The sequence below is a fragment of the Marmota flaviventris genome, chromosome 14, assembly GCF_047511675.1.
Source record: "Marmota flaviventris isolate mMarFla1 chromosome 14, mMarFla1.hap1, whole genome shotgun sequence".
NCBI lineage: Eukaryota > Metazoa > Chordata > Mammalia > Rodentia > Sciuridae > Marmota > Marmota flaviventris.
In genome coordinates, this window is record NC_092511.1 from 69,167,729 (window position 1) to 69,183,198 (window position 15,470).

Sequence of the window (15,470 nt, forward strand, 5' to 3'; positions counted from 1 at the left end):
CCGGCGTGGTAGGCACATTGCCCCAATTGGCGGAGGGGCAGAGCCGCCGCCCGTGCCTGCGAGGGAGACTTTGCAACTATACAAGACCAGTATAAATATATAGGGGGAAAATTCAATAGCACAACAGTTTCACCAAGAAGAAAGGAACGCGAACAGTATGAAGAGACAAGGAAAGAAAGGACCACAAGCATTGCAGGTCAACTCAACTTTAGAAGAGGTAATAGCTGCAGCTGATGGAATGTCAGATAAAGAATTCAGGATATACATGCTTCAGATGATCTGGAGTCTCAAGGAAGACATCAGACAGCAAAATCAGACAATGAAAGATCACTTCAACAATGAATTACATAAACAAATCCAAGAAGCAAAAGATCAACTATACAGGGAAATAGAGGTTATAAAAAACAAACAAACAGAAATCCTAGAAATGCAGGAAGCAATAAGCCAACTTAAAAACTCAATTGAGAATACTACCAGCAGAGTAGAACACTTAGAAGACAGAACATCAGACAATGAAGATAAAGTATTTCAACTTGAAAAGAACATAGACAGCTCAGCAAGACTGTTAAGAAACCATGAGCAGAACATCCAAGAAATATGGGATAACATCAAGAGACCAAATTTAAGAGTCATTGGGATACAGGAAGGAACAGAGTTTCAAACCAAAGGAATGAGCAATCTATTCAATGAAATAATTCGAGAAAACTTCCCAGACTTGAAGAATGAGACAGAACCCCAAATCCTAGAAGCCTACAGGACGCCGAATGTGCAAAATCATAAGAGACCCACACCTAGACACATTATAATGAAGATGCCCAACATACAGAACAAGGAGAGAATTTTAAAAGCTACAAGAGAAAGGAAGCAGATCACATTTAGGGGTAAGCCAATCAGGATAACAGCTGATCTTTCAACACAGACTCTGAAAGCTAGAAGATCCTGGAATAACATATTTCAAACACTGAAAGAAAATGGGTTCCAACCAAGAATTGTGTTTCCAGCGAAATTAAGCTTCAGGATGGAAGATGAAATTAAAACCTTCCACGATAAACAAAAGTTAAAAGAATTTGCAGCTAGAAAACCATCTCTTCAAAACATCCTTGGCAAAACATTACAGGAAGAGGAAATGGAAAATAACAATGAAAACCAACAGTGGGAGGTAGGACACTAAAGGGGGGAAAATAATCAAAGTGGAAAACAAACCATGTTTAGTAACATAAATAAACAAATATGGCTGGAAGAACAACCCATATCTCAATAATAACCCTAAATGTTAATGGCTTAAACTCACCAATCAAGAGACACAGGCTAGTAGAATGGATCACAAAACAAGACCCAACAATATGCTGCCTACAGGAGACGCATTTGATAGGAAAAGACATACATAGGCTGAAGGTGAAATGTTGGGAAAAATCATATCACTCATATGGACTTCGGAAACAAGCAGGAGTATCCATACTCATATCAAATAAAATAGATTTTAAGCCAAAGTTAATCAAAAGGGATAAAGAGGGACACTACATACTGCTCAAGGGAACCATACACCAACAAGACATAACAATCATAAATATATATGCCCCAAACAATGGTGCAGCTATGTTCATCAAACAAACTCTTCTCAAGTTCAAGAGTCTAATAGACCACCATACAATAATCATGGGAGACTTCAACACACCTCTCTCACCACTGGACAGATCTTCCAAACAAAAGTTGAATAAGGAAACTATAGAACTCAATAACACAATTAATAACCTAGACTTAATTGACATATATAGAATATACCACCCAACATCAAACAGTTACACTTTTTTCTCAGCAGCACATGGATCCTTCTCAAAAATAGATCATATATTATGTCATAGGGAAACTCTTAGACAATACAAAGGAGTAGAGATAATACCATGCATCCTATCTGATCATAATGGAATGGAACTGAAAATCAACGATAAAAGAAGGAAGGAAAAAGAATATATCACTTGGAGAATGAACAATAGGTTACTGAATGATCAATGGGTTATAGAAGACATCAAGGAGGAAATTAAAAAATTCTTAGAGATTAATGAAAACACAGACACAACATATCGGAATCTATGGGACACATTGAAAGCAGTTCTAAGAGGAAAATTCATTGCTTGGAGTTCATTCCTTAAAAAAAGAAAAAACCAACAAATAAATGATCTCATACTTCATCTCAAAATCCTAGAAAAAGAAGAGCAAAACAACAGCAAAAGAAGTAGAAGGCAAGAAATAATTAAAATCAGAGCTGAAATCAATGAAATCGAAACAAAAGAAACAATTGAAAAAATTGACAAAACTAAAAGCTGGTTCTTTGAAAAAATAAACAAAATCGACAGACCCTTAGCCATGCTAGCGAAGAGAAGAAGAGAGAGAACTCAAATCACTAACATACGGGATGAAAGAGGCAATATCACAACAGACACTTCAGAAATACAGAAGATAATCAAAAATTATTTTGAATCCTTATACTCCAATAAATTAGAAGATAGTGAAGGCATAGATAAATTTCTTAAGTCATATGATCTGCCCAGATTGAGTCAGGAGGATATAGACAACCTAAACAGACCAATATCAATTGAGGAAATAGAAGAAACCATCAAAAGACTACCAACTAAGAAAAGCCCAGGACCGGATGGGTATACAGCAGAGTTTTACAAAACCTTTAAAGAGGAACTAATACCAATACTTTTCAAGCTACTTCGGGAAATAGAAAAAGAGGGAGAACTTCCAAATTCATTCTACGAGGCCAACATCACCCTGATACCTAAACCAGACAAAGACACTTCAAAGAAAGAAAACTACAGACCAATATCTCTAATGAACCTAGATGCAAAAATCCTCAATAAAATTCTGGCCACTCGGATACAAAGGCACATCAAAAAAATTGTGCACCATGATCAAGTAGGATTCATCCCTGGGATGCAAGGCTGGTTCAATATAAGGAAATCAATAAATGTTATTCACCACATCAATAGACTTAAAAATAAGAAACATATGATCATCTCGATAGATGCGGAAAAAGCATTCGACAAAGTACAGCATCCCTTTATGTTCAAAACTCTAGAAAAACTAGGGATAACAGGAACATACCTCAATATTGTAAAAGCAATCTATGCTAAGCCTCAGGCTAGCATCATTCTGAATGGAGAAAAATTGAAGGCATTCCCTCTAAAATCTGGAACAAGACAGGGATGCCCTCTCTCACCACTTCTGTTCAACATAGTTCTCGAAACACTGGCCAGAGCAATTAGACAGACGAAAGAAATTAAAGGCATCAAAATAGGAAAAGAAGAACTTAAATTATCACTATTTGCAGATGACATGATTCTATACCTAGCAGACCCAAAAGGGTCTACAAAGAAACTATTAGAGCTAATAAATGAATTCAGCAAAGTGGCAGGATATAAAATCAACACGCATAAATCAAAGGCATTCCTGTATATCAGCGACAAATCCTCTGAAATGGAAATGAGGACAACCACTCCATTCACAATATCTTCAAAAAAAATAAAATACTTAGGAATCAACCTAACAAAAGAGGTGAAAGACTTATACAACGAAAACTACAGAACCCTAAAGAGAGAAATAGAAGAAGATCTTAGAAGATGGAAAAATATACCCTGTTCATGGATAGGCAGAACTAACATCATCAAAATGGCGATATTACCAAAAGTTCTCTATAGGTTTAATGCAATGCCAATCAAAATCCCAACGGCATTTCTTGTAGAAATAGAGAAAGCAATCATGAAATTCATATGGAAAAATAAAAGACCCAGAATAGCAAAAACAATGCTAAGCAGGAAGTGTGAATCAGGCGGTATAGCGATACCAGACTTCAAACTATATTACAGAGCAATAGTAACAAAAACAGCATGGTACTGGTACCAAAACAGGCGGGTGGACCAATGGTACAGAATAGAGGACACAGAAACCAATCCACAAAACTACAACTATCTTATATTTGATAAAGGGTCTAAAAGCATGCAATGGAGGAAGGATAGCATCTTCAACAAATGGTGCTGGGAAAACTGGAAATCCATATGCAACAAAATGAAACTGAATCCCTTTCTCTCGCCATGCACAAAAGTTAATTCAAAATGGATCAAGGAGCTTGATATCAAATCAGAGACGCGCCGTCTGATAGAAGAAAAAGTTGGCTACGATCTACAGTCAGTGGGGTCGGGCTCCAAATTCCTCAATAGGACACCCATAGCACAAAAGTTAATAACTAGAATCAACAAATGGGACTTACTCAAACTAAAAAGTTTTTTCTCAGCAAAAGATACAATAAGAGAGGTAAATAGAGAGCCTACAACCTGGGAACAAATCTTTACTCCTCACACTTCAGATAGAGCCCTAATATCCAGAGTATACAAAGAGCTCAAAAAATTAGACAATAAGAGAACAAACAACCCAATCAACAAATGGGCCAAGGACCTGAACAGACACTTCTCAGAGGAGGACATACAGTCAATCAACAAGTACATGAAAAAATGCTCACCATCTCTAGCAGTCAGAGAAATGCAAATCAAAACCACCCTAAGATACCATCTCACTCCAGTTAGATTGGCAGCCATTATGAAGTCAAACAACAACAAGTGCTGGCGAGGATGTGGGGAAAAGGGTACACTTGTACATTGCTGGTGGGACTGCAGATTGGTGCAGCCAATTTGGAAAGCAGTATGGAGATTTCTTGGAAAGCTGGGAATGGAGCCACCATTTGACCCAGCTATTCCCCTTCTCGGTCTATTCCCTAAAGACCTAAAAAGAGCATGCTACAGGGACACTGCTACATCGATGTTCATAGCAGCACAATTCACAATAGCTAGACTGTGGAACCAACCTAGATGCCCTTCAATGGATGAATGGATAAAAAAAATGTGGCATTTATACACAATGGAGTATTACTCTGCATTAAAAAATGACAAAATCATAGAATTTACAGGGAAATGGATGGCATTAGAGCAGATTATGCTAAGTGAAGCTAGCCAATCCCTAAAAAACAAATGTCAAATGTCTTCTTTGATATAAGGAGAGTAGCTAAGAACAGAGTAGGGTCGAAGAGCATGAGAAGAAGATTAACATTAAACAGGGATGAGAGGTGGGAGGGAAAGGGAGAGAGAAGGGAAAATGCATGGAAATGGAAGGAGACCCTCAGAGGTATACAAAAGTACATACAAGAGGAAGTGAGGGGAAGGGGAAAAATAATACAAGGGGGACAAACGAATGTCAGTAAAGGGGGCAGAGAGAGAAGAGGGGAGGGGAGGGGAGGGGAGGGGAGGGGAGGGGGGATAGTAGAGGATAGGAAAGACAGCAGAATACAACAGACACTAGTATGGCAATATGTAAATCAATGGATGTGTAACTGATGTGATTCTGCAATCTGTATATGGGGTAAAAATGGGAGCTCATAACCCACTTGAATCAAATTGTGAAATATGATATATCAAGAACTATGTAATGTTTTGAACAGCCAACAATAAAAAAAAAAAAAAAAAAAAAAAAAATTTAAAATACTTGAGAATCAATCTAACAAAAGATATGAAAGACCTCTGTAATCAAAACTACAGAACACTAAAGAAAGAAATTGAAGAAGACCTTAGAAGACGAAAAGATCTACCATGTTCTTGAATAGGCAGAATTAACATTGTCAAATGGCCATACTAACAAAAGGACTATACAGATTTAATGCAATTCCTATTAAAATTCTAGTGGCATTCTTCATAGAAATAGAAAAGGCATTCATGAAATTCATTTGTACCCCTCCAGAATAGCCAAAGAATCCTTAGTGAAAAAAGTGAAGCAGGAGGCATCACAGAATTTTTCATTCGCTTCTGATTGGCAATTTTAGTATACAGAATCAGGATTTATTTTCTGTTTCTTTAGGTCATGTATGCTGGTCATTTAAACATGGTGCTCTTTTAAAAGACACTTCAGTGTTAAACCAGTGTCCAGTTTCCCAAAAATCTTTATATTCTTGCTACAGATAAATGTAAATGCTTATGTTTTTCTTATCACTGCCAACGACAGGGATGTCTTCATTCCTTTTTGATATGCACAACTATATTTTTATACTTCAGAGCAAAGAATGAGGGGAAACAGGCAAAGTTAGTAATGCAGTACATCACACACTTTTGAGGAGTAATCTGATAAAGCAACTGTTGGAGTATCTGGCTTGCCCCTGTGCTCTTGTATTACTCTTTGTTCTTGTGTGAGGGAACCTGGGTTTGCATGGAAAATATGTATCACAAATGAAGGGGATGGGAAGTTTGTTTATTTTTCCCCTTAGAGATACTAAACAAGCAATATATGATGCACCTGTTTTGACTGCAACCCGTCATGTGAAGTCAAGTGTAAAATTTTATGCTTATGGTGTCACATTATTGCTCAAAAATTTTAGATTCTGGAACATTTCAGATTTACAGATTTTGGATTAGGGATTCTCAACTTGTACTTCATCATGATCCATTTACCAAAGCAGAGATGTCAGTTTACAGGAACTGCTGGAAGTCACAGTCATGGTGGATGTAGGAATGTGACCAATCTTCACTTTGTTCTCCCCTCAAGAATTTGCATCTATTTTGAAAGCATGTGTCTTTGCCATCTCAGCCAATGAATCTCTGTACATTAATGACAATGATGAGATTTTTGTGTTTGGACTGAACTATAGTAATTGTCTGACAAGTGGAAATAACCAGATCACACTTGTAACTGAGACACTAAAATCCTTAAATGGAAAGATTAAAATCCTTGGTTATGGAGTTGGCCCCCATGTTTTCCTCAGCACTGAAGATGGAGTGGTCTATGCCTAAGGTCACAATGGATACATCCAGCTGGGGAAAGGAATCACCAACCAGGGTATTGCTTCCATCCATGTCTGCACCAATCTTTTGATCAAGCAGGTGTTGAAGTAGCTTGTGGATCATATAACAATGGCTCTACCAGCTGATGGAAAGGTGTTTGTTTCAGGCTATATCAACGGTAACCAGGTGTAATTAGGATCTACAGCAAATCAACTAACTCCTCAAAAGTGTACCAACTGTTTATTGATTAAGAGGGTAATTGGTATTTGATTGCCTATGGTCAGATCTTGTCTATGATAGTTGTGGACAGTGTGAGGTGCTTGGATGGGATTATAGTGGCAATGGTCAGCTAGACTTAGGAAACATCAGCAACCAGCTGAGGCCTGTGAGATTGGTAACCTTATAGATCATGTGTGTAAAACAAATTGTGGCTATGCACGTACTCTAGCATGAATAGATAAGGGCTTGCTCTATTCCTGGGGAGCTTACATATATGTATGGTTGGAAACTGGCAATAAAAATAACCTAACTCCAGCACCAATTGTGGTGGAATATAAAGGGTAGTGGGATTACTGCCTGTCATTTCATCCACATGTCTACTGACAAGACCCAGGGCATACAGATGTCCATGTGGGGCCTGTATTGGAGGCCAATCAGTAATCCTTCTCTATCTCACCAACTTCTGCAAGGACAAAGTGGGCTTTCTAGTACTACCTTCTATCTGTAGAACATGGAGATTTTATAGCAGTAGTAAGAGTCACTGAATAAATACATTTTAAAGTGCTTCTGGGAATCAATATCAAAGGCTTCATGTAATGAAGAAAGAATCTGATAGACCAAAAACTGCCTAATCTAAAATGTTTAATTCATGTCCATAAAGTTGTTTTGAAAATCAGGTGAATACTTTTCAATTCGTGTTCCACTTATATTAGAATATGAATTCATGAAGGACGTGATAGAAATAGACCAGTTTTCCTACCTCATGTATCATGCCTTTGACCAGTTACTCTGCAGAGACACACTGGATCTGTCACCCAAAGATGTCATAGGTCTTTTAAATGTGGTGGCATCTGATTGTGAAGACAGACTGAAAAAACTTTGCCACCACATTATCAAATAAGGAATCACTGTAGAAAATGCCTTCACATTATTCTCCACTGCATAAGATTTTAGAAGATAAGATTTAGAAGACTTCTGCTTTAAGTTTTGCATCTATCATTTAAGGAAGATACACAGATGGTAACATTTTGACAAATGCATGGTCCACTGTTAAAGGAGTTCATTTATAAAGCCAGTAAGGGTGGAGCTTCGAGAAAATCGACCTAACAAAAGAGATGAAAGACCTCTATAATAAAATCTACAAAACAGTAAGAAAGAAATTGAAGAAAATCTTTAAAAAATAGAGATCCCATGTTGTTTGATTAATATTAATATTGTCAAAATGATTAATATTGTCAAATGGTCATACTACCAAAAGCATTATACAGATTTAATTCAATTCCTATTAAAATTCCAATGATGTTCTTCATAGAAATAGAAGAAGCAGTTGTGAAATTAATTTGGAAAATAAAGAGGCCCAAAATAACCAAAGCAATTCTTAGTGAGAAAAGTGAAGCTGGATGCATCTCAATACCAGACTTTACATTATACTATAGAGATATGATAACAAAAACATTTTGGTATAAGAACCAAAACAGGCATGAAAACTATGGAATAACATAGAAGACACAAAGACAACCCCAAATAAATACAATTATCTCACACTAGAGATAGGTACCATAAATGTACATTGGATAAAAGATAGCCTCTTCAACAAATGGTGCTGGGAAAACTGGAAATCCATAGGCGATAGAATGAAATTGAATCCCTAATTTCACCCTGCACAAAATTCACCTCGAAATGGATCAAAGACCTAGGGATTAGACCATAAACCCTACATCTACTAGAAGAAAATGTAGACCAAACTCTCCATCATGTTGGCTTAGGAACTGACTTCCTCAACAACACTCCTAAAGCACAAGAAATAAAACAGAAATCAATAAATGGGAGGGTATAAGACAAAAAAGCTTCTTCATAGCAAATAATAATATGAACAGAGGGCCTACAAAAAGGGAGAAAATCTTTGCCACCTGCCACTCAGATAAAGCATTCATTTGAAGGATATATAAAGAATGCAAAATACTTAACACCAAAAATCAAATAACTCAACTAAAAAATGGGCAAAGGAACTGAACAGGCACTTCACAGAGAAGATATACAAATAGTCAACAAATATATGAAAATATGTTCAACATCCCTAGCAATTAAAAAAATGCAAATTAAAACTACACTGAGATTTCATCTCACTCCAGTAAGATGGCAAAAATTAAGAATACAAGTAAAAATAAATATTGGTAAGGATGTGGAGGAAAGGATACAATCATACATTGGTAGTAGGACTGTAAATTGGTGCAACTACCATGGAATACATTATGCAGTTCCTCAAAAACTTTGGAATGGAATCACAATTTGACCCAGTTATCCCATTCCTCAGTATATACCAAAATAACTTAAAATCTACATTCTACAATGACATAGCCACATCAATGTTTATAGTAGCTCAATTTGCAATAGCTAAGCAATGGAACCAATGTAGATGCCCTTCAACAGATGAATGGATTAAGAAAATGTGGTATACATAGACAATGGAATATTAACTCAGCCATAAAGAAGAATAAAATTATGACATTTCCAATAAATGGATAGATCTGGAGAATATTATGCTATGTGAAATAAGCCAATCTCAAAAACTATAAGCTGCATGTTCTCTCTGATATGTGGATGTTAACACACAACATGTGGGGTAGAGGGAGAATAGAAGTTCACTGTATTGAACAAGGGAGAATTAAGGGAAGAAAGGGAGAACAGGAACAGAAATCTGACATAAAGTTTTCCTATATACATACTTAAACACAACACAGTGAATCTCCATATAACATTCAACCAGAAGACTGGTATCTTAATTAGAATAAGATGTACTCCATATGTTATGGTTTGGGTGTGGAGTATCCCCCCAAAGCTCACATGTGAAACAATGCAAGAAAATTTGAAGGAGAAATGATTGGGTTATAGCCTTCACCTTATCAGTGGATGAATCCCTGATGGGATTAACTGAGTGGTAATTGGAGACAGATGGGGTGTGGCTGGAGGAAGTAGTTCATTGGGGACATGGCTTTGGGGTATATATTTTGTATCTAGAGAGTAGATTATCTCTCTCTTTGCTTTCTGATCTCCATGTGAGCTGCTTCCCTCTGCCACAGTCTTCTGCCATGATGTTGTGCCTTATCTCGAGCTTTGGGGAATGGAGCCGGCCTTTTATGGATTAAGACCTCTGAAACCATGAGTCTTCAAATAAACTTTTCTTCCCTAACATTGTTCTGGTCAGATCTTTTAGACACAGCAAAAAAAAAAAGCTGGCTAAAAACACCATGTTTGTATAAATATGTCACAATATACTGTCATATATAACTAAATAGAAATTTTAAAAGTTTTTTTAAGCTTTTTTTTTTTTACAAGGCTGCTGGGCTATGGGTAATCTAGGTCTCTGTTGGTGATGTGCCCAGCTTGTGCTCTACAGGTGATGTGATTCTGCAGGTAAAACCCTTCAGGTTGTTTTTTGCACATTTGTATTCTCTGTAGGAATACTGAAGGATGTTCAACTTTCCCTGAGGCCATTTTGAACAGTTCTCATTTTAGATATGTGTATTTTAAATGTGACCTTCCTTACGTTTAGGCTGGAACATTTTGAATGTTTAGCTGTTTTTGGTTTTGTTTCTGATTAGAGGAACTTCTGAATTTGTAAAAAAGGCAGTTGTTGACAACTGTCCTGGGTCAAATAATACAACTTCTTGATGCCACAAGCTGTCACAGTGTGTGAATTGTGAAATGAACCTAGTGACCCACCAGAAATTAAGGATGCTATCCTGGAGGTGGGTTAGGTGAAGTACTGCTGTTAGTTGCTAGTCGGTACAATACCTTGCTGGAAAGGACCGTTACGATTATTTGAGGCTTTTGTAGGCTTGCATTTATAATTGATGGATTTTAAGCTCTAAGGTACATCAAAGGTGTGTTCCTTTAACATAAGTTAAATATATTAAAATGATAATTGAGTAAAAGTAAAATTCTAGGCTTACAAAAAATTTATATGGATTTAAGCACATAAATAGTAGTCATGTAGAACTGTCCATGGAAAACTGAAACTTTGGATATATTAGAATCCCCACTGCTTATTCAGTGGTATTTTATTTCACTAATATTCAATTTGCAAAATAAAATTTATGTTACCCTCTCACATTTAAATATTATAAATTCTAACTAATAAAGAAAAACAAAGTATATATATAGTGTACCCTTTCCTTTCCTGCTATGACTGTTATAACGTCAGATCTGCTACATCATGACTTGAAGAAATGGTATTACAAACACCTTTCTTATAGGACTTAATGGAATTTGCTTTGTCTACATTATCTAGGCCAAATTCCATCAAAGACTTACTGATTGGAAATGTAGTCACCTTTCATGTTGTGTTTTTTCCTCTTTTAGTTGTGCTAAATCTACTGTTTAGCAGACCTTAACCTTGCAAAGGGATTCTAAAATCATAGTTTTCCTGGAAAGGCTCTATTTAAAATGTAGCTATTGTTTTGGTCTGGTTAAGGAATATGACTCTGGGATATAAGATTTTTATCAGTTTTATCATGTGTGTCTATTGAATTTGCATTAAGAACAAACTCTGCCCTGTTCTCTGGTCTATTAACTCATTTCCATTCCTATGAGTTACATTAGTATGTTGTTGTATTTGTGTGTTTATGTGTGTAATTTATAAACCTGTCATTTATTATAGACATCTTTAAATAGAAATTGTATTCATTTTTCAGTAAATTATTTCAGTGAAGTCCTATACTATAGGTTGATTTTGCAATGTTTATTAGGGTGAAATGGAGTAAACTGTGTGGAACGTGTGGGTTTCTGAATAGGACCTGCTCTATAGCATTTGTATTCTGTTCAGCTTTGACCATATTAATCTGTTTCTTCTTCTAAAACATGATCTTGTGATTACTTTATGATTTTTTTCTAAGTATTAGAAATAATACAGGTAAACTATTTAAGGCAATTTCCTCAACATAATAAGCTTTTGGTAAAATGGTTTTGTGATTGTTTTTACTGCTTCTGTTGTTGTTATTAAAGATGGTCATGAAGTTTTAAATTGTTGCCAGGGTTATATTCTTTAATGTAATTCTTCCATGTATTCATAAAGAAAAAAATATTTGAACAGAACTACATATATCATCTGTTCAACTGATATATTATATCAGCTGCTCTGTAAATGTATGATTTTAGGAGCTATGATGAATGAGAAGTTAGCAAAAATTAGGAAAGTAAAGTTAGGTATGGTTGTGAAAAGGAATAAGAACTACAGAAACTACAAATTAAATTGCTTTGTCACGTGTTTTTCTTGTGTTTATTCACCACATCATTCAAAGTATAAATGATCATAACCTGTTTATAAACAAAGAAACTGAGGCTTTAACAAATATCTTTCTCTACACCACGGAGCAAGGAAGCATAAAAAGCATGAAGCTAAACTTACATCTTTATAAATCCCTAAAGCTATACTTTTACTACCATGAAATTTGTCTTAGCAGTCATTGTCCATTAAACTTTAATGGCAAATTGAGAAAAAAAAATGTATCAAAAATGCAAGTAGCTTTTATGAAGCTGAGGTGGGTAAAAAAGGTTGGCAGCCAACTTGGATAACCACCAACCTAATGTACTACTAATATAATTAGGTAAAAATAAACTAACTTTCCTAATACCAAATTTTCATATATGTATCTTTTATATATATAAAAAGAAAACTCTCAGACAACAATTATTTCCTCAAATCAAAACATAAAATAATAAAAAAAATTGTTTATACACTAGAATGATAACACTGTAAACATATTGAACCGTAAACAAAAGATCAAAGAGAAAATACAAAAAATAAAACTGGTAGATTAGGATTAAAGAATTATGACTTTTCCTTCAAAATTTAAGTAATGTCCAGATACTTTTCCAGGATACAAAATAAAATTGAAAGTGAAGAATTTCAATGTTACAGAATTTAAAAGAAAAAGAGGAACAGAAGAAAACATACCAGATAAACAAAATTTAATGGAAAATATATCTAGATCTCATGGCAGATGACACGGAGGCGAATGCCTTGTGGTCTTTTTATCTTTTCTTTATGTATTTCAAAATAATGAAAGCGCAATTTGTTCAAGACATGTCTCATCTTTTCCCCACAGAACATTGAAATTTGCAGCTACTTCTAAATTGTTCACTCATTCACTTATTCAAACATATTAAGATTGTTGGTTCTAGCCAGGCACAGTGGTGCACACCTATAATCCCATGAGCTGGGGAGGCTGAGACAAGTGCATTGAGAGTTCAAAGCCAGCCTCAGCAAAAGCGAGGTACCTGGCAACTTGGCGAGACTCTGTCTCTAAATAAGGATGTGGCTGAGTGGTTGAGTGCCCCTGAGTTTAATCTTCCCCCCCACACACCAAAAAAAATTATTGGTTTCTTCTATCCACAGGGCACAGTGCTAGGCTTTATTAGGAACACAAAACCAACACAGTCTTGAACTCAATGCCAGAAGACTGTGAGCCAAGTAAAGCTGATTTAAGGGATTCTATATGCCTCTGGGTGATAGGGCAAGGTAGAAAGTTACCAGGGCTTAAAAGGGATAGTGCAAATGATATATTCCAAATTGAGACACAGAATCAGGATACTATGTTTGGCTAGCATTGTCAGAGAAGGCATTACAAAAGTGAAGAGCTTGACAGGGCTATTTTACGTTCATGGCAGATACTTACTTGATGTATACAAGGTCCTAGGTTTGATCCCTAGTGTTGTGAAAAACAAAACAAGCAAACACAATGACAAAACTTAGCATTTGCTGGTAAATGAATACAACTGGAGAACATCATGCAAAGTGAAATAAACCTCAGAGCATCAAGGGCCAATGTTCTCTCTCATAATGAGAAGCAAGAGCAAAATAAGAAGAAAAATTTAAAAAGGAGGGATTCCATGAAAATAGAATGGACATCAGTAGAGAGAGGAGAGAAAGGAAAGAGTGAGGGAGGAGGGATTGGGAAAAGAGCAGGAATTCAGAATGAAACTGACAAAATTATACTAAGTACAAAAATAAATATATCACAGAGTTTTCCACCCATTTACAAAGAAGAAATAAAAGAAAATATAACTAAAAAAATGGAAGACCATTAGAGTAGAGGAAGGGAAACAGAGAAAGGGAGAAGGAGAAAGAAAGAAAGAGGAAGTATTTGCAACATTTTGTAGAACCAATTACATTCTATGCTTGTGTCAAAATGAACTCCAGTATTCTGTATAACTATAATGTGCTAATAAAACATTAAAAAATACTGACACACTTAAAAAAAACTTAAGTCCTAAAAAAATAAGCTAGACATCCTCAGAAGGATATTGACACTTCTGTAACTATAAAAAATACTTCATTATTTTTCCATAAAATTATAAACCTAGTAATGATTTCTCGGCCACTTTATTCCAAAGTGTATTACACAAACCACCAGTCAACCAACAAACCATTTAATAATTTACTTATCGTAAGCTTTTGTGTTTGTACTAATTTGATTTGGAATATTATGCTCTGGGATAAGAATATAGGGGTATACTAGTTTGTTTTGGTGAATCTCAGTCTATTAAGACATATAGAATTTAATAAATTGTTATACAAAAATATTGTATCTAATTGTAAGGATTAATCAGGAGAGCTACAGGTTTGGGTGATTCATTATGCTGCTTAGCTGCTTAGCATAAGCCATGCTGGCTGTATACTTCACCATTCTAGGAGCAGGATGATCTTTAGTTTCATCCATTTACCAGAAAATGCCATAATTTAATTCTACTCTATGACTGAGTAAAACTACATTGTGTTTATATACCACATTTTCTTTATCCATTCATCTCTCCATTGGCACCTGGGCTGGTTCTATAGCTTAGCTACTGTGAGTTGTGCTGCTATAAACCTTGATGTACCTGTATTACTATAGTATGCTGATTTTGGTTCTTTTGGATAAATACCAAGGCATGGAATAGCCGCGTTCTGTGATATTTCCATTACAAGTCTTTTGAGGAACCTCCATACTGCTTTTAAAAGAGATTGTAATAATTTGCAGTCCTACCAGCAATGTATGAGTGTATCTACTCCCCACCACATCCTTGCCAGCATTTATTATTATTATTATTATTATTATTATTATTATCTATTTTTCTATTTTTTTTTAGTTGTTGATGGATCTTTATTTATTTATATGCAGTGCTGAGGATGGAACCCAGGGCCTCACACTTGTCAGGCAAGCACTCTACCACTGAGCCAAAAGTCCGGCCCCTATTTATTTTCTTGATAATTGATATTCTGAGAAAAGTGAGATGAAATTTCAATGTAGTTTTGATTTACATTTGCCTGATGGCTAGAAATGTTGAACTTTTTTTTCATATATTTGTTGGCCATTTGTATTTTTTTTTTTTTTTTTTTTTGGAGAAACATCTGATTACTTCTTTTGTCCATTTGTGGTTTGAGTTTTG

At 35.6% G+C, this 15,470-nt stretch overlaps 1 pseudogene; it reads left to right on the forward strand.

The window, feature by feature from the left end:
• Positions 1 to 6,536: 6,536 nt before the first annotated feature.
• LOC114099481 (RCC1 and BTB domain-containing protein 1-like) overlaps positions 6,537 to 15,470 on the forward strand; it is a 35,642-nt pseudogene continuing 26,708 nt past the window's right edge.